We start from the raw sequence: 16,532 nt of genomic DNA on the forward strand, positions 1-16,532 counted from the left end.
GATCAAATGTTGCATTGTTGTATAGATTTATAAGGCATTTTGCCATCATTTTATGTGTAAAAAGCAGGAAAAACACACTAGAACAAGAGGGTGGGGCTGAACTGAGCCAAATCCTCATGCTTTAGTCCCCACAAACATTCACGAACATTGTTCTTAATTTTCATTAATTTTCCGCACCCAAAATGCATTTTTCCCCCATTTTTAGTGGTTTTTCTCTATTTTCCTTGTATTTTTCCTTATTTTCTACATTATTTTATTACTGAAAATTCAAAATAGGTTATGGGCTGTGGCCCTTAGTTCCTTCTTGTAACAAAAATGACAATTTAGTTGGTGTTCCTATTTATTCTTCCATTTTTATGCTCAAAAACATCATTTTCCCTTGATTTTCTATATTTTACGTGTTTTAGTGTATTATCTTGGGCCACAAGATGCATGTTTTTCTGATTTTCTGATTATGATCAACAAGTACTCATGGAAAACAGCAACATAAAATTTTTTTAGCCCACACGAACACCATTTTATCAATCAAAAGCCATGAAATCTCAAATTTCCTTTGAAAAAATTGAATTACCGCTTATTTGCGTGTCTCGGGTTTCATGTCCATGGCTGCAAATCTGAAAATCAGTAGCACTTCATGCTCATGACGATCACACGTCACCATCTCCAGCCCGTGAAGCGATCCGATCGATGCCGGACAAGCCTCCACCATTCTTTCTTCTTCCTTTCTCTTCCCACATGAATCCCCCCTTAGAGGAGAGAGAAAGACTGATTTTCTCTCTCCCTCTATAGGCTACCATTGTCTGCGTGGGACGGAGCGATGCGGAGCGTGGAATGAGTGCCATACCCTGCTGCAATTGCCTCCATGGCTTGCTCTTCAAAAAACTCTTGCATTGAGGGGGGGCCGTTTTTTCCGCGACGGCTCTGTGCAGCCGCCGCCCCCCTCCTAAATCGTTTTTTTTTATGAAGGGGGGGTGCCCCTTCCCAAAGGCACCCCTTCCCTTCTCCTTTTTGGGCACCTCCCCAATTTTGACCGACCTTTTGGCCCTTTTCCCGCCTCTCTCGCATACGGTGTGCGAATCCAGATCTGAAAATTTCTGTGAGCTCGTCTGGGCATCCCGCACTAACTAACAGCTCCATTGACTAGCACAGGCACATGGAAAAATTACTAAAAATCCGCAAGTGTTGCCCGGGCGTCCTTAGAGCACTTTGACGCTTAAAATCGTCCTAGGTCGAGCCGCCGCCTTTGATGTTGAATATTTTTCCCTTGATATTCATAATTTGTAGCTATTTTTAAGCAATTTTCGGGACCAAAATTCCGCTCTCACTCTCGTTTCCCATTCTCCTTGAACCAAGTGCAGCGTGAATCCACTTCGAACCTGGCGTTTCTGCGTAAAATAGTTTGCTTGGGTCCGACGCTAGATGCTGTTAGGTAATGACCAATCAAGAAAACCCTAATTCCGGTCGATCCTAAGTGGGAAAGGCCAGGATACTTCCGCTACGTGGCAGACGCGGAAAGACCTAGATCGCAAGTCCCGTATCATTCCATGGGAGTGCCGGGCTGAGCTTTCTAGACATCCTTTCCGATGAACTGCTAAGACGTGTCCTGGATGATACTAGCGGACACATTACAGTTGGTATCAGAGCCGACTAATAACGGAATTGCTTTTATAAAATCTCAATAAAATGAAGTAAAGAAATTGTTGATGTCCAAACATTTCCTTACCTTCAATGCTGTCTTGCAGAGTTACGAAGCGTGGAACAAGTTTTTGGTATTTCGGGTCATGTTTATGACTGCAATGCATTCTCTGCTTTATAGACAAAGAATTGGGATGATGAGCATCCTAGAGCAGATTTATAATCCATCACCTCTATACATAGAACGAAGATGGACGGGGTCTTTTGGAATCTACTATATAGCCGCCCACCGGTTTGCTTATCTACAGACCAACCTAAAGAGGATCAAGTGGTTGGAAAACTTGAAAGTCGTGAAGCTGTTCGTTTTTGTGGGAGCTCACGTAAATTCGACTTTACATATTCAAGGTCGGAGGGTTGAAATGAACTCATATGTATATGAGGAAGTAACCCGTGTAATCCCCGCCGACAGGATTAAAGTGTTGGGCCGCCATGAGAAGTATGGATTCCAACGGAAAGGGTATCCTGAACTTCCAATGACTTATCGATTCCTAAAGATCCATGACCAAAAACCCTACTATTACACAGTTCCTAGACAAATGTAATACAATGTTGTTCTCCCCAAACTGAATGTAACGATTGGCTTATCATCACATGAAACGTTGTATTCGAAAGGGCTATACCCATGTAAATACAAATAAAGACTTCTTTTTATCAATATCTGGCTGTGCATAAGAGTTGTTAAAAAAGATAAGTAGCTACATTGTTTACGAGATAGCTGAACTAAAAATGAAAGATAAGCTAACGTCGATTATCGTATAATAACGTTAAGAAAACCTTTATTCAGGCACAACCCCAGGTACAGGTTCCAAATTCGCCTCCTACATCAAGTACTGCTGTGATCTAGGAGAAGAAGTTCCTCCTCAAGCAGATAAAGCCACCCGAGTTTGACGGGAGAGGCAGGTTTGTTCAAGCTAATGCTGAAATTTGGATTGAATCCATGGAGGATTACTTCGAAGTAGCCGGTACTGCATCCGCCAATCAGGCTATGCTCGGCAAGTTAAAGCTCACCGGCAAAGCCAGACTTTGGTGGAAGCAATGGTGCAGGGATCAAGGGATTTCAGAGGGATCCGTTACCTGGGAGACGCTAAAGAAAGCCGTGTAGGGAAGATACTTACCACCTGCATATCGCACACAGAAAATGAATGAGTTCTATGAGCTAAAACAGCTAGGACTCACTCTTGACGCATACTACTCTAAATTCGTTTCACTTTTAAAGTATGCGCCACAGATGGACATGACGCAGCAGGTGTCCAAATTTTGTGCCAGCTTAAATCCACCAGTAAATACCCGTCTCGAATCTATACGTCCATCAGATCTTCAGGATGCACTCATTTGAGTGGTGCCTATAATTCAGGAGGTGCAAGGTAGACCAAGGGGTAACAAAACTTGGTCTTATAATGACCCGAACAGAGGTGCATTCAGACCTCAAATGAAGAGAGTTCAAGGTCATAATCAAGGCCAAAGAAAGAAAGCAAGGACAAGTAACGTCAACAACTTTATTCCTACTCAAAGTAATGGCCGAAACCTCTTTTGTTTCCACTGCAACGAACCTGGTCACTTCAAGAGGCAATGTCCCAAGCTCAGCGGAGGACATCGCCAAACGCCTTTCCAAGGAGCAGGCCGTGGTCAAGGAGCCGCCACCCGTGGAAGAGGAAGAACCGCCTGCATTGCCAATAGGCAAAGATGCGAAGAAGAAGAAGAGGAAGATCCGACTATGGAAGCAGAATTCGAAAGAGCGACAGTCCATGCCGCTTTACACAAGAAAGGGCCGAATCGCCAGTTCTCGGTGATTCAGACACCGTCGGACTATCAAGGTAAAGGTTTCAAAGCCTTGATTGATTGTGGCAGTACACATTCCTTTATCTCACCAGCATGTGTAAAAAGATTAGGAATAGCCACAGTAGAAGCACCTACCCTGCTTGTGGAATTGGCAAATGGTCGTGAGGTAACTTGTACCAGGCAAACTGCTAAGGTGGAATTCTTTCTGGGAGGAAAGAAGACTTCAGTCAAATTCAGAGTCATGAATCTAGGTATCCATGAGTGTCTACTCGGGATGGATTGGCTTAAGCCCAACAATGCCCACATTCACTGTGGAAAGGGTCAAGTTTCCTTTTGAAACTCTGAAAGGGAATTTGTCACAACTCAAGGTGAGGTAGGAGTGCCAAGAATCCAATTGGCCAAAATATCTCGGATCATAAAAGGAGTCAGAAAAGGATTACCCGTTTACTTGGTCAAACTCAACAAGTTAGATCAAAAGTAAGAGTCTCATGAAGGGCCTTCATGGCTAAAGGAATACGCTGACGTATTCCCTGAAGAATTGACCGAACTTCCGCCTCAAAGAGAAGTAGATCATGAGATTAGGTTAGTACCTGGAGCTGCGCCAATTGCAAAGAGACCTTATAGAATGTCCATACCAGAAGCAATTGAGTTGAAGGAACAACTCAAGCAATTGTTAGATCAGGGCTACATCCGGCCTAGCAATTCACCGTGGGGAGCTCCAGTACTATTCCAGAAAAAGAAAGATGGGACACTTCGACTATGTATTGATTACCGAGGGTTGAACCAATCAATAGTCAAGAACAAGTATCCCATTCCTAGAATAGATGAGCTTCTTGATCGTCTTCAGGGTGCAAAGATCTTCTCCAAGATTCATCTCAGGTCAGGTTACTATCAGATAAGGATCAAGGAAGAAGATATCCCAAAGACGGCCTTCAATACAAGATATGGGCACTTTGAGTTCCTGGTTATGTCATTCGGGCTTACAAATGCACCTGCCACCTTCAATAGATTAATGCAGGATATCTTTAGACCATATCTTGATGATTTCGTGCTTGTCTTCTTTGATGACACTTTAGTCTATTCTAAACAGGAAGAAGATCATGAATCTCAACTTCGGATTGTCCTTGAGACAATGAGGTCACATAAGCTGTATGCAAAAATGAAAAAGTGTGCATTCTTCAAGCGTCAGATTGAATATCTGGGATTCATAGTATCATCAGAAGAAATATCAGTAGACCCAGCCAAGGTCAGAGATGTGCTTGAATGGCCAACACCAGTATCTGTCAAAGAAATACGCAGCTTTCTTGGATTGACAGGATGGTATAGGGTCTTCATAAAAAACTATGCTTTGATTGCAGCACCTCTGACGGATTTACTAAAGAAGCAGACTTCCATTACATGGTCAACTCCCGAACAGAATAGCTTCGAAAAATTGAAGCAAAGTTTGGTATTAGCACCTATTCTAAAACTTCCAGACCTCAATAAAGAGTTCGAGGTAGTAACAGATGCTAGCATTATTGCCTTGGGGTGTGTACTTATGCAAGAAGGTCATCCAGTAGCATACTCTTCAAGGAAATTGAAGAGTCATGAAAAGAATTATGCTACACATGATCTGGAATTACTAGCTGTCATCCATGCTCTAAAGCTTTGGAGACACTACCTGTTGGGTAACAAGTTTACTCTAGTAACCGATCATAAGAGTCTCAAATGGATTTTTACCCAGAACGAGCTCAACATGAGGCAACGTCGTTGGATTGAAGTGTTGGAGGAATATGATTTTGAAATCAAGTACCGACCAGGGAAAGAGAATGTAGTTGCCGATGCACTTAGTCGCAAGGCATTCCTAAATTCCCTAATCTTGCAGAATCCATCAACGGCCAGATCTCTGGCTACAAAAGTATCTATGCCAAAGAACCCTATACTTGAATTAGCTAGAGAGGAAGCATGCCATGATTTGGCCTCCCAAACAATGCTAAAGGAAATATCTACCACGGAGCAGAATCAAAAGTTGCAAGCTAAGTATCAGGAATTTTCCATTGATAATGGACTTGTCTACTATAGAACAAGGCTGTGTATACCAGCAAGCCAGTCACTTAAGCAGAAGATAATATGGGAAGCTCATGATTCCCCTTTCGCAGGACATCCTGGCTATGCTAAGACTCTTAATGCAGTTAGGAAGAGCTACCATTGGGAGAGGCTTAAAGGTGACGTTCTCAAATATGTCACTGAGTGTTTGTCTTGCCAACGTATCAAAGCCGAACATGTCATGATGCCAGGGAAACTGCAACCGCTTGACATCCCCCAAATGAAATGGGAATTCATCAGTATGGATTTTGTTGTAGGCTTACCCCAAGTCCAGGGAGGATACAACTCCATCATGGTTGTAGTTGACATGCTTACCAAGGTTGCATACCTGATTCCAGTAAAGATAAACTATAAAGCCTCCGACATTGCAAGATTGTTTATCAAAGAGATATTCAAGATACATGGTTTACCCAGAAGAATCATTAATGATCGAAATTCTCTCTTCACATCACACTTCTGGAGAGCTATCTTTGAAGCTATTGGGACTCAACTCTGTTTTAGCACCGCCTACCATCCCCAAACGGATGGCCAAACAGAGCGAGTAAATCAAGTCATCGAGGATATGCTTAGGGCATACTACTCTTGAGAACCCAAGAAGTGGATTCAATACTTGCCTTTGGTAGAGTTTGCCTACATTTCTTATTACCAACAAAGAATTCAGATGACCCCTTTCCAAGCATTGTATGGTCATGATTGTCGAAGTCCCCCAAACTTTTCTGATCCAACCCTAAGGGTTGAAACGTCAAGACAGATATTGGAAGACATGGATGATCAAATAAAGTCAATAAGACAAGACATACAAGCGGCCAAGGATAGACAAAAGGCATACGCAGATTTGAAGCGTCAAGAAAGAGTCTTCGAAGAAGGAGACATGGTCTTCATTCGTGTACGCCCTAAAAAGAGTTCTCTATCCCTAGGAGATTGCAAGAAGCTAAGTCCAAGGTATTGTGGGCCGTACAAAATCTTCAAATGCCTAGGACCCAGTGCTTATAGATTGCAACTCCCTGACAATCTAAAGATTCACAATGTATTCCATATCAGCCTATTGAAAAAATATGTATCCAACCCTAATCATGTACTTGATGACCAACAAATTGTAATGTCTAGTCAAGGAGTCCTTGAACTAAGGCTGGATAGGATCTTAAATGTTAGGGAGAGACAGTTAAGATCCAGAACCTAGAGAGAATGCCTCGTCCAGTGGAAACGTTATCCCAAAGAGGATGCCACCTGGGTAGATGAAGGCACTCTCAACCATCAATATCCCCAATTTCCCTCGAGATAAGGACATCTCGATTCTTCTAAGGGGGAGAGAATGTAATATATTAAATATATAAAAACCAAAAAAAAAATTGCGCCTTCACAGCGATCCATGTGCTGTAGCCGTGACGCCGCGTGAGATATCGATAGGGGATAGAGGGGGGGGGCGGCAAGCTCCTTGTTGGAGCTTGCTCAGGCCCCTCGCCATGCATACTAATAGGCAAGGGGGGGAGGATTCCCTCCCCTCCCCTATATAAAGAGGAAGGGCCGCAGGTACAAGGAGGAAAAGAGGAGGCGACCAAATTAATGTTACTGCCCTCAACGTCTGCCACCGCTGAGGAGGAATCGCCCTGCATCCAATCGACAGGCCGCAGTGCCGACTCCTTCAACATTCGACGTCATCTCCCCACGTGGCATTAGAGATTCCAGTGAAGCTTCAAGAAGCTTCTTGAAGCTTCTAAGGGGGACCACCTCAAGCCCCCCTTCCTGCGCTTTTTCATTCCCCCTCCCCCGGGTTTTTAAAACCCTCAAGTTCCCCTTCCTATACCCTTTCTTACCCTTTTCATTCCCTCCCGGTTCTAACCTTTAGAAACCCTTTGCCCCCCTAGCATCCCTCGGAAGCCACCTTAGCCCAAATTCCCTTGACCTCAAAAACCCTTAATCCCCGTGCCGAAATCCATAAGTCCCATCTTTCTTTGAAACCCCCTGTTTTAACCCTCATATTTCTTTACTTCATACACCCCTAAGTTTTTTTTAAACCCCGTGTCCCCTTTCTACTTATACGCCTTTTTCCCCATACTGTAAACCCTTATATTATCTTTCAAATTTTCCTTTGGGTTTGAAAAACCCCTAAGTCCTTTCACGCTAGTGCCAAAGATCTCCTAAGGGCTTTCATAGATGTTGTGAAGCCACATTCACACATAACTTTTTCCACCGTGATTATATCCTATAGACCCTTTTTCTCTTAAGCTTTATAAACCTTTCCCTCTTCGAAGAAGCTAAGCTTTTAGAGGTCTTATTATCCCTTCTCGTGGTCAACTTTTTGAACGACTTCTTGCCTCGAGAGAGAGACGGTGGAAGTCTGAAAGAAACAATAAAAGCTGCCTTTATGTTCGAACTGCGATGCCGCCTAAGAAAGTTCAAGGAGTAGCTGCGGGAGGGTCATCTCTCGGTATACATGTGGATATCTCACCCCAAAACCAGGTTTTTCCTTCTTGGTTTTTTTTAATCGGGTTTTAAGTCAAATCATGTAAAGATAAATTGTTAAGGATAGGATATATTTTTCCGAGTTATTTACAATGAAGGAGTTCAGTTTAATTGAAAAAATGAAATGTATAGAACGTAGTTTCCTTCGAATAGCATCATGAATTTATAACGAATTACGAACAAGATTATCTACTTACTATAGTAGTATATTTCAGTTAAATTCCTGAAGGTATAAAAGCTGCATCTTGCACCATTAACCCTATTCTTTTTGCAACGAGTCATGATGAAATTCATGAAAGGTTTTTTTTTACGTTGCTCAAATTACTAGGAAGTTATCATTGCTAATTGCATATCTTAGCAAGGAAAAGAATGTTAATTGGCATAAGTTTCGTTTGCAAGGAAAAAGGAAGATTAAATTGAATTTACCTACCACAAAACGATAAAGTTTAGGACTGAAAAATCAATTGTCACAAGGATAACAAATCATGCCGAGGTGATCAATATTTCCTTCCAAAAGATAACCAAATCAATCTAAATTTAGAAATACCATGCTGCAAAAGATGCCTTGGGAATGATTTAAAGACCAAAGAAACGTTTATACCTTAAGCACTTGACTACCTTCCATGATTGTAGGGTCAATTAATTTCGTAAAGGTAAAAGAACTAGGGTTATCCCTGAGGTTCTTAAAAAGAGACCCTAGGTCCGACATACGTCAGCTAAAAGAATCTAAAACGGATTATTTCATCGCAGGACTTGCGCAGCAAGTACGAAGTCATTTAGTCTTGTGATTGATCCACAAGGAGAAAGGGTAAATACCCTCAACAAGGATGGCAGATCCTTACGCAAGTTATCTTGCAAAAGGACGTATTCTTGGATATCCTTCTAAATAAGGAAAGTTATAAACCGGAAACTAAAGTATCTAATGAACTTTAGGGTTGACCAAGTTGGGTTAATAAGGTACGCCCTAACCCGAAATATAAAGGATCTTGCCAAGTTGCAAGACACCTTGGAACGAGTGCTGATACATCGAAAGGAAAGAATAAGTCCTTAGCAGTTTGCCAAACAACACGGTGGATTAATGGAAATGTTTGTGCTTGCTAGAGATTTTAGAGCACTATTTGATTTATGAATTACAAATTAAATGAATACCTATACTTCAGGTTGAAGGCCTGAAGGGAGAGGTAGTTTCAGTTACCCCCGACTGCCTGCCTGACCCTAACCAAGGGGGTTTTTGACTGCACCGGGAACGTGGACAGAACCCGCCACGTGAGGTCTCTCCGTTGAGCTCTACTTGGAGTAGGAGGATGCTTGGGTGCCAGAGGGGCTCTGGCCGTAAATCCCTTGCCTTCCGGGTCCTGCACAAGAGGCTAACATGACTCGGGATTGGATCTCGAGGCCCGCATACTAGTTCATGGGCGGAAGCTTGGAATAGTGATCCCTGTGGATTACTAGATAGCCTTCGCGCGGATTATGGACAAGCCTACGGGCAGAAACTTCTTGTATTCCAAAGATAAAAAAAATGATGATATGTTAATAAAGAACTTGTCTGATATTGTTTTTCTATGTCACATGATAAGATTACGTAAAGGAACTAGTGTTTAACGGATTAATTAAAGAAGCTGATTGTTACATGTCAAATTAATGTGTTAGATAAATACATAACTAAAACAAACTGAGGAAAGTGCGGAGGATGGGCCATGGGTCCATCCTACGGATGGGTGGTCCCGGTTAGCCAGGAAATTTTCTCAAAATCTTGAGGAACAGCGGAATGATCGTCAAAAGATACCAACAACGAAAGCGTGGACCGAGAGTTATGTCTTAACCGATTTACGTTGTTTTAGGGGAACGGAATGGGACTATGCCTTATGGCAGAGAGGTTGAGCTTTGCATCCCTCTCGTTTCCCATTCTCCTTGAACCAAGTGCAGCGTGAATCTGCTTCGGACCTGGCGTTTCTGTGTAAAGTAGTTCGATTGGGTCCGATGCTAGATGCTGTTAGGTAATGACCAATCAAGAAAACCCTAATTCCGGTCGATCCTAAGTGGGAACGGCTAGGATACTTCCGCTACGTGGAAGACGCGGGAAGACCTAGATCGCAAGTCCCGTATCATTCCATGGGAGTGCCGGGCTGAGCTTTCTAGACATCCTTTCCGATGGACTGCTAAGATGTGTCCTGGATGATACTAACAGACAAGTTACACCCCTAAATTCTTTTACCATCTCATCTATCTTATATGTCCACAATTTTTGCATGCCATTGATTAGAGCTTGGAATATTTACAATAAGAAATATCCTTAAAAAATGTCAAAAGCAACATTTGGATTAGAAATATTCCAAGTCATGATCAACGACAAGATGAAAGCTTAGAGATGTAAGGTGGATGATATTGTAAATATTGTGGGGAGGCAAATGGTCGAAGCTCTAGGGTTTCACTATATGTATATCCTCTATATCACCCATGTTCAAGGATTATTTATAAATATAATTGTTTGTGAATTTTCCTTGAATAAAACACAACCATTTTTTATTCAATCTATAAATAACCCCTTTATACTACACCCTTTTGTATGTAATAAAGCATAAAAATGGTATTTTTAAAATCCCTTATTTTGAGCCCATGCAATACATACATATGTCCATGAGTGACCCCTAGAGCGGGCAAGGAATATGTATGCCCCGTATGCAACCTCAGCTTTAGTAGTAGGAAGAATTGATTATCATGGTTTATGGATTGGGTAATTCTATTGATAAAGATAGACTTGATTGCCAGTTAAACATTTGATGCGTTATGGTTGGCAAAGTGAGTATTCAAAACTGGGCTAGAGTCCTATGTGATTGGCTTATGATAGAAATGCATGTGACTAGTCAGAGTAAGTATGAGTAGAAGAGCAATACAGATCCCATGTTGGTAGCATTGTATTAGCATGTTAATTCCATGCATCCTAGTAACATATTGGCCAATGTTTTTACCCCATAATCTAAGAAGAACACTAAAATAGAAATAGATGGAGTAGTAATCATGAATGTAGAGCTGCAAGAGATCAGGTAAACTTTGATGCAATAGGTTTCAAAATATTTTACCTAAAAGGATAATGGACATGGACATAGAAATAGATGGAGCAGTCATCATGGACATGATGCTGGAATTGGAATATCTAGATCTATGAATAAGAAATCTTGCAAGAGGTGTAGTTCTTCCTATTGTTTCACTTTCAAAAAATCTTAGCTCAAATGGTCCAATCTTTCAAGATCAACAAGTAGAATCCTATTGAAGTTAGTATTTCTACCCATTCTTTATGAGTAGATTGATTTCCTTATAGAGTTTTGAGTCCACAATTATGAAAATAAACTAGAGCTAAAAGTTTGTAGATTTGCAAGCCAAGGTATATATAGTCTGATACACCTTAGTAATCATGATCTAGTCAAAGATAACCTAGAAAGAATCAATTTTTTAAATCAATTTTCTAGGACATATATATTTCCTTATTGCTTAACCAAATGGAATCAAATGAGTGCACAGTTTCTAACTTCCATTTTTTTTGGAAACTAATTCCACATGACAAGTATTTGCCGGAGGAGGTGGTAATGTTGGATACTTCTCTATTCCCTTGTCCTAAACATCATCACCTAGCTCCCAAGGAGCACAAGAACTTAGATAGCTAGGTTACCACTAAATCTACCTCATATGGAAAGTGCTTTAAAGAGGAGGTGGTAATATTGGATAGTTGTCTATTCCCTTGTCCTAAGCATCATCTTCTAGCTCCCATGGAATACAAGATCTTAGATAGGTAGGTTACCACTAAACCTACGTCATACAAAAAGTGCCTAGCTTGATCTATAATGATATTGACTTGGGTATCTATTGACTCAACTTTGATATCTTAAACAATAGTAGCATCAAATTAATATAGCCACATATGTGGGAAAATTAAAACTTGAAGCAAGTTAGAGCCACACTTGTTTCAGTGATATTGCGAGATGAGGGGGAGTGGAACATCAACTCCTCTATATATAAGGCAAAATCTTATCCCATCCCCCTAAAATAGTGCTAAGCCAAATTCTATGGTACCAACCCTAGATAGGTCATGCTTCAAATCTAATATTAACCCTATTTTTCAAGAAGCTCTTGATGGGTTAAGTTCACCCTTCCATATGACCATTTTTACTACTCAGGACATTATCCACTCACATCCCAGTCAACACACCCCATGCACTTTTATTTTGATAATTATCCTAACACATTCAATGTGGATATATAAAACCAACTTCCTTAATTAACTCATTAAGTAATAGTTTTGTTGATGCCTTTAGTGCACATAGACCAAAATAATAGCAAACAACCTTTCTCAAATAGTTCTTTTATTGAAAACAAGTGAATAAAGTTTATTTCATAAATAGCCATAGGTTTGATCACTCAAACGGACATGAAATGTTGCCATAAAGTAGGCCAAAATCCACCCATTAGTTGGGCCAAAGGTGGCCGAAGGCCTACCCCTTAACTTTGGCCTTGACCATCCTCCGCCATTTAGTATATAGGGATCTTTTATACAACTTCTAATTTGGTAAGCTACTAATCCCAACCTACCCCATGAAAGGTCACTTAGACCCCACTAGTTATCGTGGCTCTTAGGAAATCAATTGCACCTTGCAAAGAGATCTCTTGTCAATAGGGCTAGACCAAGAACTTGAGATGCCAAAGCTCTAATGGAAGAGCTAATAGGACACTTGGTAAGAGCTTTCTTTCTATATGGACCTTTTTTTTTCAATAGTTGCTTTATAAACTGCAAACAAGTCAACTAGTGAGTACAAGTATTCTCTCCTTAAGTAAAAGAAAATACTATGGCCAAAGTATCCTTTGAAAACAAGTTCTTTTCCACTACCCTAATATTAGAACTCAAATAGTAATAAACCATGATTTGTGATTGCATTGTACATTAACCAATAAATAGGATTTAAAGATGACAATGGTTGTATGAAGCCTCCTCTTAGGGATTTTAAAGGTGCAGTAAAGATCACATATATGTCATTAGCATGAGTTGCATACAATAAGTTTTCATTAGTGATAAGGTTAATTTGTTTATGACAAACCTGAGTCAATTTGTCATCCAATTTTATGACACACATTAGCTAGGAATAATCGAATAGCAAAACCACTTTATTACATTTTTCGGTAAATGGTAGCAGTCATATTCATTGAATAATTAAAAAATAATAAAAAATACACTAAATTATTGCATAATATAACTACATTCCAATGGCGATCATTAGTGTTGGCAACATATAATATTATCACATTTTGAAGGGAATTCAACCAATTCAAGATAGCAAATTTTCTCATAATAGTTGGTCGGTACTAATTTTCTAACAATGATTGACAAGATTATAATATATTTAACCAACTCTTAATTATTATATTTATTGAATATTTAAATAAAATATAATTATCATTAATTTTTCTTATTAGAATTGATATTACTAAGAGTATTGATTAATCCATAATTAAGGTTATGATAGTGTGAGTTAATGATACACTACACATGGAGCACCTAGTATGCATGTCAAATCTCATGGAAGAGATCCTAATACAATGATCATGAAGGACTTGGTGCAACACTATGACCTCCTATGTGAAGGCCAATGATACGTGCATGGTAATGTAGATATTTTCTAGCTTGGTCTGTTTTGTTTTTGTTGAATACATCAATATAGATGGAATATTTGTCTAGATTTGGTGTTGTATGTCTTAGTTGGTGAGATTATTTGGAGACAACTTCTAGAGCACTATAGTCAAATAGAAATATTGAGTTGGCTTGTTCAAGTCTAAGATTGGAGATCCAAATACATGACTTTCCAAGAAGTTGTACCAACAATTTGGTAATGATAAAGAAAAACCATAAAAACCCAAAGATTTGGGAAAATATTTCTTTGTGTCATGGTGTAGAAGAATTTTAGTTGCAATGTTTAATTATATCTTTTTCTTGTTGAATTTTAGTCATATTGTCACGATTCTTAGCCCACTTGTTCAACATCACCTTTAGGAAGGATTACCTACTTGTTTATTGGCTATTGCAATAGTAGCAATCATGAAAGTTGGAGATCTTATGGTTTCTCATAGCTATAGGACTATGACTTTTATGCTAGCCAAGGTTTTTTTTATTGGAGATATTAAGCACTTTCAGGGTTACCCACTGTTATCCACTCTCTTAGGGTTTTGGGATACATTGACAAGATATGAAATGTGGAGAAGATGGAACTGTCATAGGAAGTATTACTATTCGGCCAAGGCATTGAAAGGAATGTAGAGGACCTTCCCAAGTGAGCCTGCCATAGGACACTAGAAAGCTAAGCATGCTTCCAAGGGGAAACTTATATGGGACATTCAATCTATAGGAATTTCTTTAGATTGAATCGTATGCTCAATGACATTGAGTAAACAAGGTTTCATTTGAAATAAGGCTACAAAAGAAGTCTTTTTGTGATTAGATAACACTAGTGCGAGGAAGAAACCTCACCTTCTCACAAACCTCTAAGATGATCAATAATCCTTGGAGTTAAAGGTGAGCCATAACCATCTTGCAAACTCATCCTCCATATGAGCCTTTCCCATACAAAAAAATGTAACTACCATATAGAGCATACTCTATGTATCGTTGATAACCTCAAGGCAATTAAAAGTCCACAAGAAATCATAAGACTTGCTCAACGACACCAATTTTTGTCTTCTTTCACTTGATGAATGTTTTTTTATCCTTTCACATCTATTTCAATAGTTCCTCTATATTCTCTCCTATGGCCACGGTTCTTGCATAGTCCATGTCCATGGCCTCACATTGCTTCTGTTGCTTCAAAGACACTTTCGTGCTCCTCAAAGACCCTTTCCTACTCCCTTGGTGCCATGTAGTATGAGGAATTTATTAGGATTTAAATCTTATTTAGGGGTAATAAATAGACTTTATTGGCAGTCATTATTCACATTTGACATTGATTATAGTCATGTGCTAAAGTATTGGAAGCTGCTTGAGGTTTTACAAGAAAATAAAAGAGACCTACATTTGTGAATGAACATCATTTTTCTAGAAAGAATTGAGGTATATGAGGTGGCTAAATGTGACGAGCTAGATAATAATGTTTCTTTGGCTTGCAAGCTCTTGTTTACATACACATATTGTACACTCCATGTGGTTCAACAATATATCTTAGAATTTTTAGATAGTAAGCCTTGAGAAACTTTCTTAGAGCATATTTACTGTCTAACCTTTATTTTAGTTGTTGCATTCCTTATGAGTATGCGAGGTTTTCTTATGCTACAAAGATATTCCAAGATTAGATAACTCTATAAGAAGTAAGTAGCACTAAACTAGAAAGAAAAAAAAGGATTTTTGAAGGCATAAAATGTTAAGTAGCTTGAGGTGTGAAAAATTTTCATTCTGATCAAGCTCACCAAGGGCTTAATTTTTCAATTAAAGACATTAGAAAGTCAAACTTGAAACTTGTCATTGACATCCCAATGGAGAATTGTCATATCAACTAGTCATGCTTAACTATACTCCTCATATCCTACTCACTAGTAAAAATGAGAATAAGAGCTAGAATTTTTGTAATCTATTCTCCTCAAAAATCCCAAAGAATGGATGGAGAAGAGCTTGTTTACTCAAATTGATTTCCCTATCTTTTTTGTTGGAAAATTTTTTAATTTGATATTCTCATGTTCATTGGAAATTCCCACATCCCTTAATGTGGACCTAGTGGGGCTATCAAGGTATGAATTAGTAATGGGACATGCGATAGATGAAATGGGGAGGAGCAAGAGACCATTTCTCATCTCGTCCTTTTCTTCCCTGGTCAATAGTACAAAAATGTTGAATAGTATTCCAAGATTTATTTGGTCCCCATCTACCCTTACTGCATTGCACAAGATTTATTTGGCCCCCATCTACCCTTATTGCATTGCACAAAGTGCTAAATCTTGTCACAATGCATGAGAACTGATTGTACTTTAGATATTTAGCTATTCCCCCTTCTGCCCTTGTTGGGCAAGGGTGGTGCAGCATGAATATTATTACACTTATCCACCCCCCTTAGATTGGGTCATGTGGAGCCTTGAGATTTATACTGGCAAATAAATGTTGGTTAAAGCTACCCTTCTCGCTTTTGTTGGGAAGTATTTTTTGGGTCCTCTCTTTCTATTGTGAATTGTAGAGCTTGGGTTAACCTTTGTGCTTTAATTCTTTGCTAGCATCATCAAGTTCAATCCCATTGAGTGTCACCTTCTTATTGATCAATGCTAATATAGAGAATAAAGAAGACACAATTTTTGATATTAGAAACAATGAATAAGATGATGTATATATTATTTTCTGAATGACAATATTATGTTATTCATACATTTTTTGCATTTCTTGAATTGCATGAGGATTCATTACTATTAACATTGTTTTGTTGAATTAATAATTCATATTAGTAATTTTGTTTTATTTTACTTCAAGATACCCCCATTAAAAAAAAACTCAG

The sequence above is a fragment of the Lygodium microphyllum genome, chromosome 4, assembly GCF_053477565.2.
Source record: "Lygodium microphyllum isolate KBCC chromosome 4, Lygodium_microphyllum_v1.1.10, whole genome shotgun sequence".
In the NCBI taxonomy this organism is placed as follows: Eukaryota; Viridiplantae; Streptophyta; class Polypodiopsida; order Schizaeales; family Lygodiaceae; genus Lygodium; species Lygodium microphyllum.